This window comes from Ornithodoros turicata, chromosome 1 (assembly GCF_037126465.1).
Source record: "Ornithodoros turicata isolate Travis chromosome 1, ASM3712646v1, whole genome shotgun sequence".
Classification (NCBI taxonomy): domain Eukaryota; kingdom Metazoa; phylum Arthropoda; class Arachnida; order Ixodida; family Argasidae; genus Ornithodoros; species Ornithodoros turicata.
The window spans coordinates 187,836,493-187,852,545 of NC_088201.1; the positions used below are offsets into that span (position 1 = coordinate 187,836,493).

A 16,053-nucleotide genomic window follows, 5' to 3' on the forward strand; every position below is an offset into this window, starting at 1 on the left:
TTCTGCTGATCCGTAACGTTGGTGCAATAATCTCTGTTGTTGCAATAATGTGTGTGAAAGGTACAACAGCATGCGCGTACGTGTGTAAAGATGTGTTGCTATGTTCGTACGAATTGATATACATGCAGCAATATGCGTAGTGTAAGATAACGATATATAATATCAAATGATAAAGATAATATAAGTTAATAATATGATATAGTATACTAATAAGAACTTCATATTGAGCAGTGATATGGAATCGGTATTTTATGACCCCATTCGAGGCATGTGTCGTCGGGTTCCCCGTTCCTGTTAGTTTCTCGCAATTCAGTTCACTTCTAACGGATGTAGCTATGCTACGCATGTTCACGTACAGTTCGATGACCGGGAGGGGTGGGTTTTTTCTATTTCTATCTTTTCATCTTTTCAATTTTCTTTTATTTAGGGGATCCTTAATAATAATGATGGAATTATGTTATGCATGTTAATTAAAGTTACGATATATAATACATTCTTAGCCGGACGTTTGCTGTCGAGGTCCAACCAAGAATGGAATTTGTACATTTTGTACATTTGGAATTTTATGGATGGAATGAGCACAGTATACAATAATGCCATATGGATACGCGAATACTGAGACATACTGAAGAAGACAATAAGTATGAGTAGTTTTGTGACTTCCGTACCCGGGTTTCAAGGCTTTCTTTTATTTGTTGATTGTTATAAAAAAGCAACGAGGGCACCATCTATACTGTTTTTTAAGGTGTCTTACGCAACGAGGTGGACGTCCTCTCAATAACAATTCGTAACTGTTGTTGGGCTAATTACCTTATGCTCATTAATCGACTATTTGAATAGGGTGTGTCACGGTAAAGTGAGAAAGCAAAGTGGGAGTAACAGTCACTTTCCAGATCAACCGCTTTGCGGTTCAGATAAGTTGTCGACGGTGGATGTCATATCCTTCCTTTGGTTCTGATAGGCGCTGTTTTGGTTTCACCTCATCCGCATAGCAGAATGGGAGCATCGAACAACTAAAAACATCCAAAGGGCACAGCAAATGCCCTGGGTGCTATGAGTACTTTTATGACTTCCGTACCCGGGCTTCGAGGTTTTCTTTTATTTGTTGATTGTTATAAAAAGCTACGAGGGCACCATCTATACTGTTTTTGGAGATGTCTTACACAAAGAGGTGGACATCCTCTCAATAAGAATTCGTAACTGTTGTTTGGCTGGTTACCTTATGCTCATGAATCGACTGTTTGAATAGGGTGTGCCACAGTAAAGTGAGAAAGCAAAGTGTGAGCAACAGTCACTTTCCAGATCAACCGCCTTTGCGGTTCACAGAAGTTCACATAAGGAATGTCTTGCTAGTTGTACTTTTACCTGTTGCTAGTATTTTGCATTTCACGCAAACCGCGACTTTTAAAAGTTGTTTATTACACTTCATGTAATAAAAACTGGCTTGCGCTTGTATTTCTTCGAACGAGGTTTTCCTTACTTTCGCACAGTCGCAACATTTGAATAAATTTCTCTGAAGAGAATTTCGCTTCACTTTCTCGTGTTATGTCTACCAGCTGCTTCGTGTATGATTCCAAATGTCAAGGTGTTTCATTAGAAGAGGTTTTACACAATTGCGACCTTTGCACAGTTTAAAATTAGTTTAATTAGTTTTTCGTATGCGTCATGTGTGAAAACAATTTATCAAGGAGCTGCCCTACTCGTACAGTACAGGAGAACACTTTGAACTTTCCTTTCTCTTTTGCGTATTATTAATTCTTTAAAGCGGTCCCCCCAGGGAAAGTTTTGCAAGTAATCTACAGCGGTTTGCAAAAGAGTCACCTGTCGAGAACGCCAACACTGAACGAGGCTGTTCATCAAGCGTGAGGTGAGCATATTCTTTCATATTGTCCGTTCCTTAGGAACTTCAAATTGGGAGTACATTTACACGTAAGATGAGTCAGCCTATATGTGTGGCGACATGTTGCACGTGCCGCCGTGATCGAATCCGAGATCTTGAACTCAGCAAGTCAACACCAACATCAACACCTAGCCAACACGTTCTCTCGTTGTCTCGCCCTAGTTTGTAGGCACGAAATTCTGAGGACGACAACGAAGATAAGGGCCCGCTTGCATGAAGGTTCAGGCAATTCCTCATCTCTACTGTTTGTGCCTTGTTAGTGTACTGTTAGTGGTGCCCTCGGTAGCTTTGGTAATGCTTTGTGGACACGGTACTGCCTTCGACGCTTATCTTTCTTAGAGCACTGACAAACCTACCGAAGACAGCACTGAGGAGTTGCCTAAACATTCGTTTAAGCAGGTCCAGGTTTACTTTAAGTGAGGGCACATCACGTGTCAGGGAACGGCAGCAAGAGGATCGACAGGGATTCATAGTAGAGATGTTGGGACATAAAACGGCCGCGCCTAGAACGAAACGACGGACGGAGGTATTGCATTTCCCACCTCCCATAGTCCCATATGAGCTCACTGCGATTTCCTTTTTTTTTCTTTCTCTCTTTTTTTTTGCACGTCACAGATCTCACGGCTCTATCTACGGGACAACGGCCCAGTTTTAGCACTTCACAAAATTTATCATAAAAGCTCGTCAAGGCTGTTAACACAAAATGACGCCGAAGTAAGCAACACCGCAAATAGGTATATGAAGAGTGGAATACGAAGGAGAAAATAACTCTGAACTTAAAGGGACTCTGACCAGAAGTTCGACAAATATTTCGTTTGCATCTATTACGAAGGTATAATATGCTTCCAAGCCACACGCGAAATATTTTGGCTGTGCGCGGAGGCAAAGTTTGCCAAACAGGGAGCTGAAAACCGGCTTCGCTTTTCCCCCTCAACTCGCGCAATCGGGGCCGAAATCTAGCCTCTTTGCAGTGGACATCCGCCAATTTCCGTGTGTGTGACGAAGTCACGAGGGCCACGTTTCATTGGGCGCCCGGACCGGAAGTTCTGTTGTTAGTGAGTTTGTGAGAGCGCCGGCATCCGTCCGGAAAGCGATCTTCAATATGGACGTCGAAGGCAGAAATGCGGAGACTTCGAGCCCGGAACTTCTTTCTGACCTTTCTGCGATCGAGACATCGAGAAGAAAATTATGCGTGCTGAACAGCTCGGTAGGCTTTCGAAACGTCGCCGATGCCGCGAATGCGTGACGAAGTTAGAGCTCTACGAACATCAGTTACAGATGAAGCAAACAGCATGAGTCGACTGTCTTCAGGTAAGCGATGAGCTTTTTAACGCACACTGTGATGGAACATGTAAACGTTCTCAGAAATTTCGTGTTCTGATATCTAATGCGCACTTGCTGTTCATGGTGCCGGTGTGGCTGGTGTGTCATAATGCCGAAGGAGATCGAATGCTTGTGCTGCAAGGAGCTCGAAAACACTGCCGAATGACTGCAGTATGAGTGCATTACAACCCACAAAGATTTCCAACTTCTATTGTTCAATATGACTGTCCTGAAGGTCGCATATTGAACTCCGTGGGCAGCGCGAACCTATGAGCGACTGTGTTCACAAGTAAGTCACATGTGTCCTTGTCGAACGATGTTAAAATTTGGGCGCCCAAAACTGGTTTGGTCCTGCAATAGAGTCGTTAAAAACTCCAGTACAGGGCGCAGCACATAAAAAGGCTATACAGTACACGACTCTGAACTGGAGAAAATCAATATAGGCAGTTTTGTAATTGTCAGTGTGCTGTGTCCTGAGTCACGTTTTTATGTATTGCCCTGTGCATAAGGTTTTAGCGTAGGTTTTTAGCGATATTGAGTGTTCTTGATTGTCGATTCAGTGAAAAGCAAAACAATTTTGGGTTCTAAAAGAACGCAGCATGTGTAGTAATGTACAAGGTGTGGGCAGGTAAACTGCAGTTACTCTCAGGTACATGTAGAAATGACAATGCACACACACTGTACTGTAACCGGTTACCTATTTGCCTAAACTATATTTTATGTACATCTGTGTAGACGATGCAGAAACACTGCGTATCGCCAGTTTGCAAGGTGAGTATGGCACAAGCTTGGAAAAAACAAGATCATGGTCATCCCAGCCTGTGCAGTGAAGAGGGTCTGGCAAGCCTTTCCCACAGAAAATGCCACAGGCTTCAAGTACCCAAGATCCTAACTGGGGGTACCTCTTCGCACAGCTCGTCTATCACATTTAAAATAATTCAGCATCTGTATTTAGGATGATCTATAGCTCTCAGGATGATGCATGGTTCATGAGTTCAACATGTTGTGTTGAAACACAACACTAGTCCTTTTTAATGAATCTTGCGGAACGATAGATGAGCACTCCTTTCGTGACATTGTGTACCATTGCTACAGTGAACAATTTCTTGAGCAGGACTGATGAACGAACAAAAAATAGAGTCTTGTCTTCCAAATATGTATGTTCCTTGTAACTTCCGTATTTGTTAAGTGACCCATGTTGATGTCCCCCCTCATGTAATGCCTGCAATGGCCTTTGAGACATATTCATAAATAAATAAATATCAAAACCGGAAAAAGATGTAACACGTATCCTCTCTTTGTGTGAATGATACATAGACATTCTCAGAAGATTTGTACATAGTCATACTTTGCCTCATTTTGCATAAAGCCTAGTTCCACCTCTTACATCATCTCCACAATCTCCAAAGCAGTACAAGGCTAAAGTAATCAGCTACTACATAAAAAGAAGGAGGGGAGGAAAACAAATGCTGGCACATCTAAAATTCGAAGAAACCCTGGTACTTTCACGGGGCTACTAACGGCTCAGTGCTGGATCAGATCCCGATGGAAAACAGCTTTTCTGAGCCTCAGTGATTGATTCCCTTGATTGCACTGACTGTGAGGCACATCTCATTGGCTTGGTGGCAAGTGGGCTTGCGTCTGATAGTAAGATTTGGAAGAAAGGGAGCAAGGAACATCTCTCTACGGTCTTAAGAAGGATATCAACGTTACCTGTCAAGGTACAGCATTTCATGTTGCTTTCAGTAAGTACAACACTCCTCATAGCAGTTACCATTCGTGTTGGGAAAGCATGCTGAAGTTAGCTCAGGCAGTGCATCCAGAACTGTGAATCGGGTTCATAGAGAGCACCTGGTGAGAGGGACAGCAACAGTGTCCAGTAAAGACTCTCCAGGAATTTTGTGTAGGTTTGGGGGTCACACCTTTTAATAGTGTTGATGGAAAGCAGGGTGTGTGAAACACTGACTTCTGGTAGATGAATTCTTGTTATTTATAACCAGGTACCCATGTTCTAGTAATCTAGAAAAAGCCTTGGCTCTCTTAGAGGAAATTGCTAATGAATCTGAGTGTCTTTTGTGGAAATAGGTTGTAACTGCCTTTCTATCCACCCTTCTTAGTTGCCCTAGCAAAAGCAAATATGTAATGCTGTACACCATATCTGATGCTAGCACACTAATTGCTTTGAGTGTTCTCAGGCTTCTGAAATGGAACTACCTCGTACATACGCTGTGCCATGTCGGCAAGAACATAAATCAGACTGCCTTTACTTTTTAAATTGGCCCTTCAGTGCTTCATGTGACTGCTAGAATGGCACCCCCAAAACAATAGGCAACAAGACAGCGGCTTCTGCTGCTTTTTGGCGTACCACCTTGTTTTGTGTTTGACACAGACAGAAATAAATGAAATGAAATGAATGATTTCTGCAATGTATTGAGCTTTGTAAAACAACAACTTTATTTGAAAATATATTCCAAAAGCCGGGTGACAACCTCATAATGTAGCGTCCTTTACTGCAAACACCGCTCAACACAACGAATAAAAACAGAGCGTAAACGTTTTGTCGCCTATCCAGGTGGCATCATCAGTACAACAGAGGCCAAAGATGAGCACATCAGCCTATCTAAGAGGGAATCTTACACATCCGATAGGGGGCCACGGTATGTATTACAGGCTGAAGCATCACGCCTGATAAAGCAGGATTCTAAGAACTTTCTAGGGTCCCATCGCTAGTCATGAGCAAAGGTTACTGCACCATCAAAATATATGTCCCTTAGGACAGCAGTGGTAGACTGATTCGGTCCTGTTTAGTTAAGCTAAGCATTAGTAGCTCTGGCAACTGGCTCTTTTAGTCTTGTCCCACGTCTTTTGTCTATCTCGCCAATGTAGGTTGCATCAGATTCTATGCACTCAACTTGATATGCACAGTCAAAATGCCTGATGGGCACAGTGTCCTCCAAATAGCGTATGAAATACATTGGATGAAAGGAATGCGGACCACCGATTTGACTCCTTTGATGTTGTTTTTGACTGTTCTCTGTTGGAGGGATGATGCCACCTGGATAGGCAATGAAACGTTTACTCTCTTTATTCTTAATTGTTGTGTTAAGGCAGTGTTCTGAGTAAAGCATTTTACATTATGAACTTTGTTTGAATGATGATTAGTGACGAGCTTCATACCCTGGGCCACTACTCTAAGAATTGCTTGTGGTAGTGTGGCGAAATGGAATAACGAACCTTGTAAACAATTTACTTGGCAATATATTTATTTCTCTCTCATAGGTTGAAGAACCCAGTGTGGTGTTACATAACGGAGGGGCACGTAATTATACAAGACCGATCACCAAAAGGCCTTGCTTTTGACTAGATTAAAATGTGAAGTGATTGTAATATAACAAATGCTGCATGGTGGCGATATGATAGGTTCTCCTCACGAGTTGTCGCCACAGTTACGGTTAGTTGAGAAACTGCATATCCAGGTAGCAGGATCAAATTTTAATTAGGCTACTTTGGCCAACACGCGAGCGTAGAGCACAGTGTCAAAAGCCCTTACAAAATAAAAAGAATACTACATCTACATGGACCCAGAAATCAAGACAGTTTGAAATGCTGTGAACGAATTCCACTACGTTAGTTTTGCCTGAATACCCTTTTCTAAAGCCATGCTGGAATTTAAAAAAAGAAATTGACAGAGTCAACTTAGTTGACAACGTGGTAGTACATGATGTGCTCCATTAGTTTACAGGGAACCCTAAAAAGTGGAGCTGGTTAATAGATAGAAGGAGCATAGTTGTCACCTCTTCTGAAGACAGGAATAAGCTTGAGACCTATGTCCTCGACTCGCACACATACTAAGAACCTTTGACACAGATTAACGTATCTTCATTCCAGCTCTTTCACTTTCAGATGTTCATCTCTGTTGAGTGGTCTGTCATTCTTGTAATACAGATTGGAATTGAAATGCAGGTGCATAAGGGATGCTCTGAAAGAAAAGTGTTTGGTTTTAGTCCTCTTAATGTTTCTGAAAACGAAAACAAACTTCACGGTGACTATTCTTCTGAAATGAGCAATTCCAGGATGACAGCAAAAAAATATATCTTGCCATATCATTATATCCACCTGGCACTTCAATTGAATAATGGCAGTTGAAGATGACGATGATTCAATTTAATGACGCATACGCAACTCGGGCTATAGTGTGCCAAAACCATGGTAAAACTGTGACTTGTTAAATATCAGACGATTATACTAAAATAATATACTTTGTTGGTTGGTAAATTGAGATGTAGACAAAAACATGATGTGATAAAAATAAGCAATTGAAGAAAAGGCAATTGTTGGCTTTGTGTGACTGATGTCGAGTTTGCCACACTACGTGTTGAATAATAATGTACGCTGATACGCTGTAGCATATAAAGTACAATCATACACACGCTCAATATGTGGTGGATATGTGAAACCAATATACACATACTTACATTTCAAACTTTCTTGAAAAAGGCAATCCAAGTCTGTCGGATTTGCCAGACTCTACACAAAGCCAGTAAGCACAGTGTGGAATGACCGATTCATCTTTCGAAGGCAGAGGTGCAGCTACCACGACGCTTCGTTATCTCAATGCTTCGGAGCGGCATAGCCTAGTAAGAAGCCATCAGAAGGATCTCATAACGATAACTTGGTCGAAAAAGTGGAGGGTTCTGTGGGATATGTAAGAAAGCATACGCGTTACACAACAGCTACGAGAATGATCGACTGCACCTGCATGGTTTTCAGTACGTAGACTTGGAACTGAAAAATAAATGTGCTAACCTTGTTGATACTACTTTTCCGTCAGGACCACACGAGAGCACATTTGGTTTCTTTAGTTGAAGGTATCATCAGGTCCCCATGCTCCTTTGAGATGCACCAGACAGAAGTTCGCTGAGGCGAGTGACTGCCGTTGCGGTTCGTCGCTTCGCAGCAGATCAAGAACAGTACACCGCAACGATAGGTGAAACGTTCAGAATATGGTGACCAACTCTAACACCAACCCAATGACCCGAACAAAGAGGATGAACCGGGAGTCACACAAGTTCGCAGTTCGCAAGCTCGGCCATCCATTACAGCTGACCGGATACGGAAGCATATATCGAACGCCGTGTACAGATTGAAAAGAAAATCGTAGAAACTGTTGCAGGTGATAAATGCAGGGTATATTTTTCTTTTTGAGGCTCTGTAACAAAAACATATTAACTAGAAATGCCATTTCATGAAGGAAATTCACAGATATTGCGTGACCACGTGACGCGTTTGAGCCAATTGTGGGTGTTGCGAGTGGCCCCCGTGTTGACGTCATCTTGATGGTGGACCGGGGTGGATATTCTATATAAACGTATTTTTTCTCGGTTTGACGCTAGACGTGCTGCACTCGAATGAAGTCGAATGTTTAAAATTCGAGCTTAGAGAAACCGTGGAGTTTTAATGCGTGAATTTTCGCATGGAGAGTCCTTGTTGGGTGCTTTATCGACTACAGGTACGAAAGAGCTCCCACAGTTTCTGGTCAGAGTCCCTTTAAGAAGATTTTGGGCTCGCTCCTCGCGAAACACCTTGCATATCTAAGTTCATCAGCACAAGTTGCTTAGACAGGACGTCTTCCGCGAGGGACGTTAAACACGGTGTACCATGTGGTGAGCTTTCATCGCCCTCCCTCAGAGAATCTGTTGTGCTGCTTGTTCCTTCGCGTGCGGAACGGACGGGCTGACGCCGTGAGGTTGTGGGAACTGAGGTTTCCACAACAGGAAAGTCCCAAAGCTGCAAAAGCCGATTCCGTGTGGTTGGAAATTTAGAAGTATTCATGGCAAACATATACATGGTTCCTAAAACACTGTGTTTATGTGGTGCATACGTGTTTCAGAAAAAAGGCGCAACACAATTGATCGGCTACAGACGCGTGCATGCTCACTCGAAAATTGCTCATCGTTGAAGCGCTGAATCAGGTGCACTGCTCGCTGCATTAGCGCGCGTGCGCGCGCGCTAACGCACACACGCACACTTTTCTGTCACTGCTAAAAACGGGGAATATGCTTGTAAAAATGGAAACGTACTGCTGAAAACGGCTATTCTGCTGATCCGTAACGGTGCTGCAATAATCTCTGTTGTTGCAATAATGTGTGTGAAAGGTACAACAGCATGCGCGTACGTGTGTAAAGATGTGTTGCTATGTTCGTACGAATTGATATACATGCAGCAATATGCGTAGTGTAAGATAACGATATATAATATGAAATGATAAAGATAATATAAGTTAATAATATGATATAGTATACTAATAAGAACTTCATATTGAGCAGTGATATGGAATCGGTATTTTATGACCCCATTCGAGGCATGTGTCGTCGGGTTCCCCGTTCCTGTTAGTTTCTCGCAATTCAGTTCACTTCTAACGGATGTAGCTATGCTACGCATGTTCACGTACAGTTCGATGACCGGGAGGGGTGGGTTTTTTCTATTTCTATCTTTTCATCTTTTCATTTTTCTTTTACTTAGGGGATCCTTAATAATAATGATGGAATTATGTTATGCATGTTAATTAAAGTTACGATATATAATACATTCTTAGCCGGACGCTTGCTGTCGAGGTCCAACCAAGAATGGAATTTGTACATTTTGTACATTTGGAATTTTATGGATGGAATGAGCACAGTATACAATAATGCCATATGGATACGCGAATACTGAGACATACTGAAGAAGACAATAAGTATGAGTAGTTTTGTGACTTCCGTACCCGGGTTTCAAGGCTTTCTTTTATTTGTTGATTGTTATAAAAAAGCAACGAGGGCACCATCTATACTGTTTTTTAAGGTGTCTTACGCAACGAGGTGGACGTCCTCTCAATAACAATTCGTAACTGTTGTTGGGCTAATTACCTTATGCTCATTAATCGACTGTTTGAATAGGGTGTGTCACGGTAAAGTGAGAAAGCAAAGTGGGAGTAACAGTCACTTTCCAGATCAACCGCTTTGCGGTTCAGATAAGTTGTCGACGGTGGATGTCATATCCTTCCTTTGGTTCTGATAGGCGCTGTTTTGGTTTCACCTCATCCGCATAGCAGAATGGGAGCATCGAACAACTAAAAACACCCAAAGGGCACAGCAAATGCCCTGGGTGCTATGAGTACTTTTATGACTTCCGTACCCGGGCTTCGAGGTTTTCTTTTATTTGTTGATTGTTATAAAAAGCTACGAGGGCACCATCTATACTGTTTTTGGAGATGTCTTACACAAAGAGGTGGACATCCTCTCAATAAGAATTCGTAACTGTTGTTTGGCTGGTTACCTTATGCTCATGAATCGACTGTTTGAATAGGGTGTGCCACAGTAAAGTGAGAGAGCAAAGTGTGAGCAACAGTCACTTTCCAGATCAACCGCCTTTGCGGTTCACAGAAGTTCACATAAGGAATGTCTTGCTAGTTGTACTTTTACCTGTTGCTAGTATTTTGCATTTCACGCAAACCGCGACTTTTAAAAGTTGTTTATTACACTTCATGTAATAAAAACTGGCTTGCGCTTGTATTTCTTCGAACGAGGTTTTCCTTACTTTCGCACAGTCACAACATTTGAATAAATTTCTCTGAAGAGAATTTCGCTTCACTTTCTCGTGTTATGTCTACCAGCTGCTTCGTGTATGATTCCAAATGTCAAGGTGTTTCATTAGAAGAGGTTTTACACAATTGCGACCTTTGCACAGTTTAAAATTAGTTTAATTAGTTTTTCGTATGCGTCATGTGTGAAAACAATTTATCAAGGAGCTGCCCTACTCGTACAGTACAGGAGAACACTTTGAACTTTCCTTTCTCTTTTGCGTATTATTAATTCTTTAAAGCGGTCCCCCCAGGGAAAGTTTTGCAAGTAATCTACAGCGGTTTGCAAAAGAGTCACCTGTCGAGAACGCCAACACTGAACGAGGCTGTTCATCAAGCGTGAGGTGAGCATATTCTTTCATATTGTCCGTTCCTTAGGAAATTCAAATTGGGAGTACATTTACACGTAAGATGAGTCAGCCTATATGTGTGGCGACATGTTGCACGTGCCGCCGTGATCGAATCCAAGATCTTGAACTCAGCAAGTCAACACCAACATCAACACCTAGCCAACACGTTCTCTCGTTGTCTCGCCCTAGTTTGTAGGCACGAAATTCTGACGACGACAACGAAGATAAGGGCCCGCTTGCATGAAGGTTCAGGCAATTCCTCATCTCTACTGTTTGTGCCTTGTTAGTGTACTGTTAGTGGTGCCCTCGGTAGCTTTGGTAATGCTTTGTGGACACGGTACTGCCTTCGACCCTTATCTTTCTTAGAGCACTGGCAAACCTACCGAAGACCGCACTGAGGAGTTGCCTAAACATTCGTTTAAGCAGGTCCAGGTTTACTTTAAGTGAGGGCACATCACGTGTCAGGGAACGGCAGCAAGAGGATCGACAGGGATTCATAGTAGAGATGTTGGGACATAAAACGGCCGCGCCTAGAACGAAACGACGGACGGAGGTATTGCATTTCCCACCTCCCATAGTCCCATATGAGCTCACTGCGATTTCCTTTTTTTTTCTTTCTCTCTTTTTTTTTTTGCACGTTACAGATCTCACGGCTCTATCTACGGGACAACGGCCCAGTTTTAGCACTTCACAAAATTTATCATAAAAGCTCGTCAAGGCTGTTAACACAAAATGACGCCGAAGTAAGCAACACCGCAAATAGGTATATGAAGAGTGGAATACGAAGGAGAAAATAACTCTGAACTTAAAGGAACTCTGACCAGAAGTTGGACAAATATTTCGTTTGCATCTATTACGAAGGTATAATATGCCTCAAAGCCACACGCGAAATATTTTGGCTGTGCGCGGAGGCAAAGTTTGCCAAACAGGGAGCTGAAAACCGGCTTCGCTTTTCCCCCTCAACTCGCGCAATCGGGGCCGAAATCTAGCCTCTTTGCAGTGGACATCCGCCAATTTCCGTGTGTGTGACGAAGTCACGAGGGCCACGTTTCATTGGGCGCCCGGACCGGAAGTTCTGTTGTTAGTGAGTTTGTGAGAGCGCCGGCATCCGTCCGGAAAGCGATCTTCAATATGGACGTCGAAGGCAGAAATGCGGAGACTTCGAGCCCGGAACTTCTTTCTGACCTTTCTGCGATCGAGACATCGAGAAGAAAATTATGCGTGCTGAACAGCTCGGTAGGCTTTCGAAACGTCGCCGATGCCGCGAATGCGAGACGAAGTTAGAGCTCTACGAACATCAGTTACAGATGAAGCAAACAGCATGAGTCGACTGTCTTCAGGTAAGCGATGAGCTTTTTAACGCACACTGTGATCGAACATGTAAACGTTCTCTGAAATTTCGTGTTCTGATATCTAATGCGCACTTGCTGTTCATGGTGCCGGTGTGGCTGGTGTGTCATAATGCCGAAGGAGATCGAATGCTTGTGCTGCAAGGAGCTCGAAAACACTGCCGAATGACTGCAGTATGAGTGCATTACAACCCACAAAGATTTCCAACTTCTATTCTTCAATATGACTGTCCTGAAGGTCGCATATTGAACTCCGTGGGCAGCGCGAACCTATGAGCGACTGTGTTCACAAGTAAGTCACATGTGTCCTTGTCGAACGATGTTAAAATTTGGGCGCCCAAAACTGGTTTGGTCCTGCAATAGAGTCGTTAAAAACTCCAGTACAGGGCGCAGCACATAAAAAGGCTATACAGTACACGACTCTGAACTGGAGAAAATCAATATAGGCAGTTTTGTAATTGTCAGTGTGCTGTGTCCTGAGTCACGTTTTTATGTATTGCCCTGTGCATAAGGTTTTAGCGTAGGTTTTTAGCGATATTGAGTGTTCTTGATTGTCGATTCCGTGAAAAGCAAAACAATTTTGGGTTCTAAAAGAACACAGCATGTGTAGTAATGTACAAGGTGTGGGCAGGTAAACTGCAGTTACTCTCAGGTACATGTAGAAATGACAATGCACACACACTGTACTGTAACCGCTTACCTATTTGCCTAAACTATATTTTATGTACATCTGTGTAGACGATGCAGAAACACTGCGTATCGCCAGTTTGCAAGGTGAGTATGGCACAAGCTTGGAAAAAACAAGATCATGGTCATCCCAGCCTGTGCAGTGAAGAGGGTCTGGCAAGCCTTTCCCACAGAAAATGCCACAGGCTTCAAGTACCCAAGATCCTAACTGGGGGTACCTCTTCGCACAGCTCGTCTATCACATTTAAAATAATTCAGCATCTGTATTTAGGATGATCTATAGCTCTCAGGATGATGCATGGTTCATGAGTTCAACATGTTGTGTTGAAACACAACACTAGTCCTTTTTAATGAGTCTTGCGGAACGATAGATGAGCACTCCTTTCGTGACATTGTGTACCATTGCTACAGTGAACAATTTCTTGAGCAAGACTGATGAACGAACAAAAAATAGAGTCTTGTCTTCCAAATATGTATGTTCCTTGTAACTTCCGTATTTGTTAAGTGATCCATGTTGATGTCCCCCCTCATGTAATGCCTGCAATGGCCTTTGAGACATATTCATAAATAAATAAATATCAAAACCGGAAAAAGATGTAACACGTATCCTCTCTTTGTGTGAATGATACATAGACATTCTCAGAAGATTTGTACATAGTCACACTTTGCCTCATTTTGCATAAAGCCTAGTTCCACCTCTTACATCATCTCCGCAATCTCCAAAGCAGTACAAGGCTAAAGTAATCAGCTACTACATAAAAAGAAGGAGGGGAGGAAAACAAATGCTGGCACATCTAAAATTCGAAGAAACCCTGGTACTTTCACGGGGCTACTCACGGCTCAGTGCTGGATCAGATCCCGATGGAAAACAGCTTTTCTGAGCCTCAGTGATTGATTCCCTTGATTGCACTGACTGTGAGGCACATCTCATTGGCTTGGTGGCAAGTGGGCTTGCGTCTGATAGTAAGATTTGGAAGAAAGGGAGCAAGGAACATCTCTCTACGGTCTTAAGAAGGATATCAACGTTACCTGTCAAGGTACAGCATTTCATGTTGCTTTCAGTAAGTACAACACTCCTCATAGCAGTTACCATTCGTGTTGGGAAAGCATGCTGAAGTTAGCTCAGGCAGTGCATCCAGAACTGTGAATCGGGTTCATAGAGAGCACCTGGTGAGAGGGACAGCAACAGTGTCCAGTAAAGACTCTCCAGGAATTTTGTGTAGGTTTGGGGGTCACACCTTTTAATAGTGTTGATGGAAAGCAGGGTATGTGAAACACTGACTTCTGGTAGATGAATTCTTGTTATTTATAACCAGGTACCCATGTTCTAGTAATCTAGAAAAAGCCTTGGCTCTCTTAGAGGAAATTGCTAATGAATCTGAGTGTCTTTTGTGGAAATAGGTTGTAACTGCCTTTCTATCCACCCTTCTTAGTTGCCCTAGCAAAAGCAAATATGTAATGCTGTACACCATATCTGATGCTAGCACACTAATTGCTTTGAGTGTTCTCAGGCTTCTGAAATGGAACTACCTCGTACATACGCTGTGCCATGTCGGCAAGAACATAAATCAGACTGCCTTTACTTTTTAAATTGGCCCTTCAGTGCTTCATGTGACTGCTAGAATAGCACCCCCAAAACAATAGGCAACAAGATAGCGGCTTCTGCTGCTTTTTGGCGTACCACCTTGTTTTGTGTTTGACACAAACAGAAATAAATGAAATGAAATGAATGATTTCTGCAATGTATTGAGCTTTGTAAAACAACAACTTTATTTGAAAATATATTCCAAAAGCCGGGTGACAACCTCATAATGTAGCGTCCTTTACTGCAAACACCGCTCAACACAATGAATAAAAACAGAGCGTAAACGTTTTGTCGCCTATCCAGGTGGCATCATCAGTACAACAGAGGCAAAAGATGAGCACATCAGCCTATCTAAGAGGGAATCTTACACATCCGATAGGGGGCCACGGTATGTATTACAGGCTGAAGCATCACGCCTGATAAAGCAGGATTCTAAGAACTTTCTAGGGTCCCATCGCTAGTCATGAGCAAAGGTTACTGCACCATCAAAATATATGTCCCTTAGGACAGCAGTGGTAGACTGATTCGGTCCTGTTTAGTTAAGCTAAGCATTAGTAGCCCTGGCAACTGGCTCTTTTAGTCTTGTCCCACGTCTTTTGTCTATCTCGCCAATGTAGGTTGCATCAGATTCTATGCACTCAACTTGATATGCACAGTCAAAATGCCTGATGGGCACAGTGTCCTCCAAATAGCGTATGAAATACATTGGATGAAAGGAATGCGGACCACCGATTTGACTCCTTTGATGTTGTTTTTGATTGTTCTCTGTTGGAGGGATGATGCCACCTGGATAGGCAATGAAACGTTTACTCTCTTTATTCTTAATTGTTGTGTTAAGCCAGTGTTCTGAGTAAAGCATTTTACATTATGAACTTTGTTTGAATGATGATTAGTGACGAGCTTCATACCCTGGGCCACTACTCTAACAATTGCTTGTGGTAGTGTGGCGAAATGGAATAACGAACCTTGTAGACAATTTACTTGGCAATATATTTATTTCTCTCTCATAGGTTGAAGAACCCAGTGTGGTGTTACATAACGGAGGGGCACGTAATTATACAAGACCGATCACCAAAAGGCCTTGCTTTTGACTAGATTAAAATGTGAAGCGATTGTAATATAACAAATGCTGCATGGTGGCGATATGATAGGTTCTCCTCACGAGTTGTCGCCACAGTTACGGTTAGTTGAGAAACTGCATATCCAGGTAGCAGGATCAAATTTTAATTAGGCTACTTTGG

The 16,053-nt window shown here is 42.6% G+C and overlaps 1 protein-coding gene across 1 annotated transcript in view; it reads left to right on the forward strand.

Moving 5' to 3' along the window:
• The window catches only part of LOC135378881 (uncharacterized), a 57,824-nt gene that overhangs the window by 12,697 nt on the left and 29,074 nt on the right, over positions 1–16,053 (forward strand). Inside the window, exons 2-3 of the mRNA XM_064612032.1 lie at positions 1,766–1,867; positions 11,084–11,185. The gene's annotated coding sequence lies outside the window, so the exon portion shown is untranslated. The remainder of the gene's footprint in view (positions 1–1,765; positions 1,868–11,083; positions 11,186–16,053) is intronic.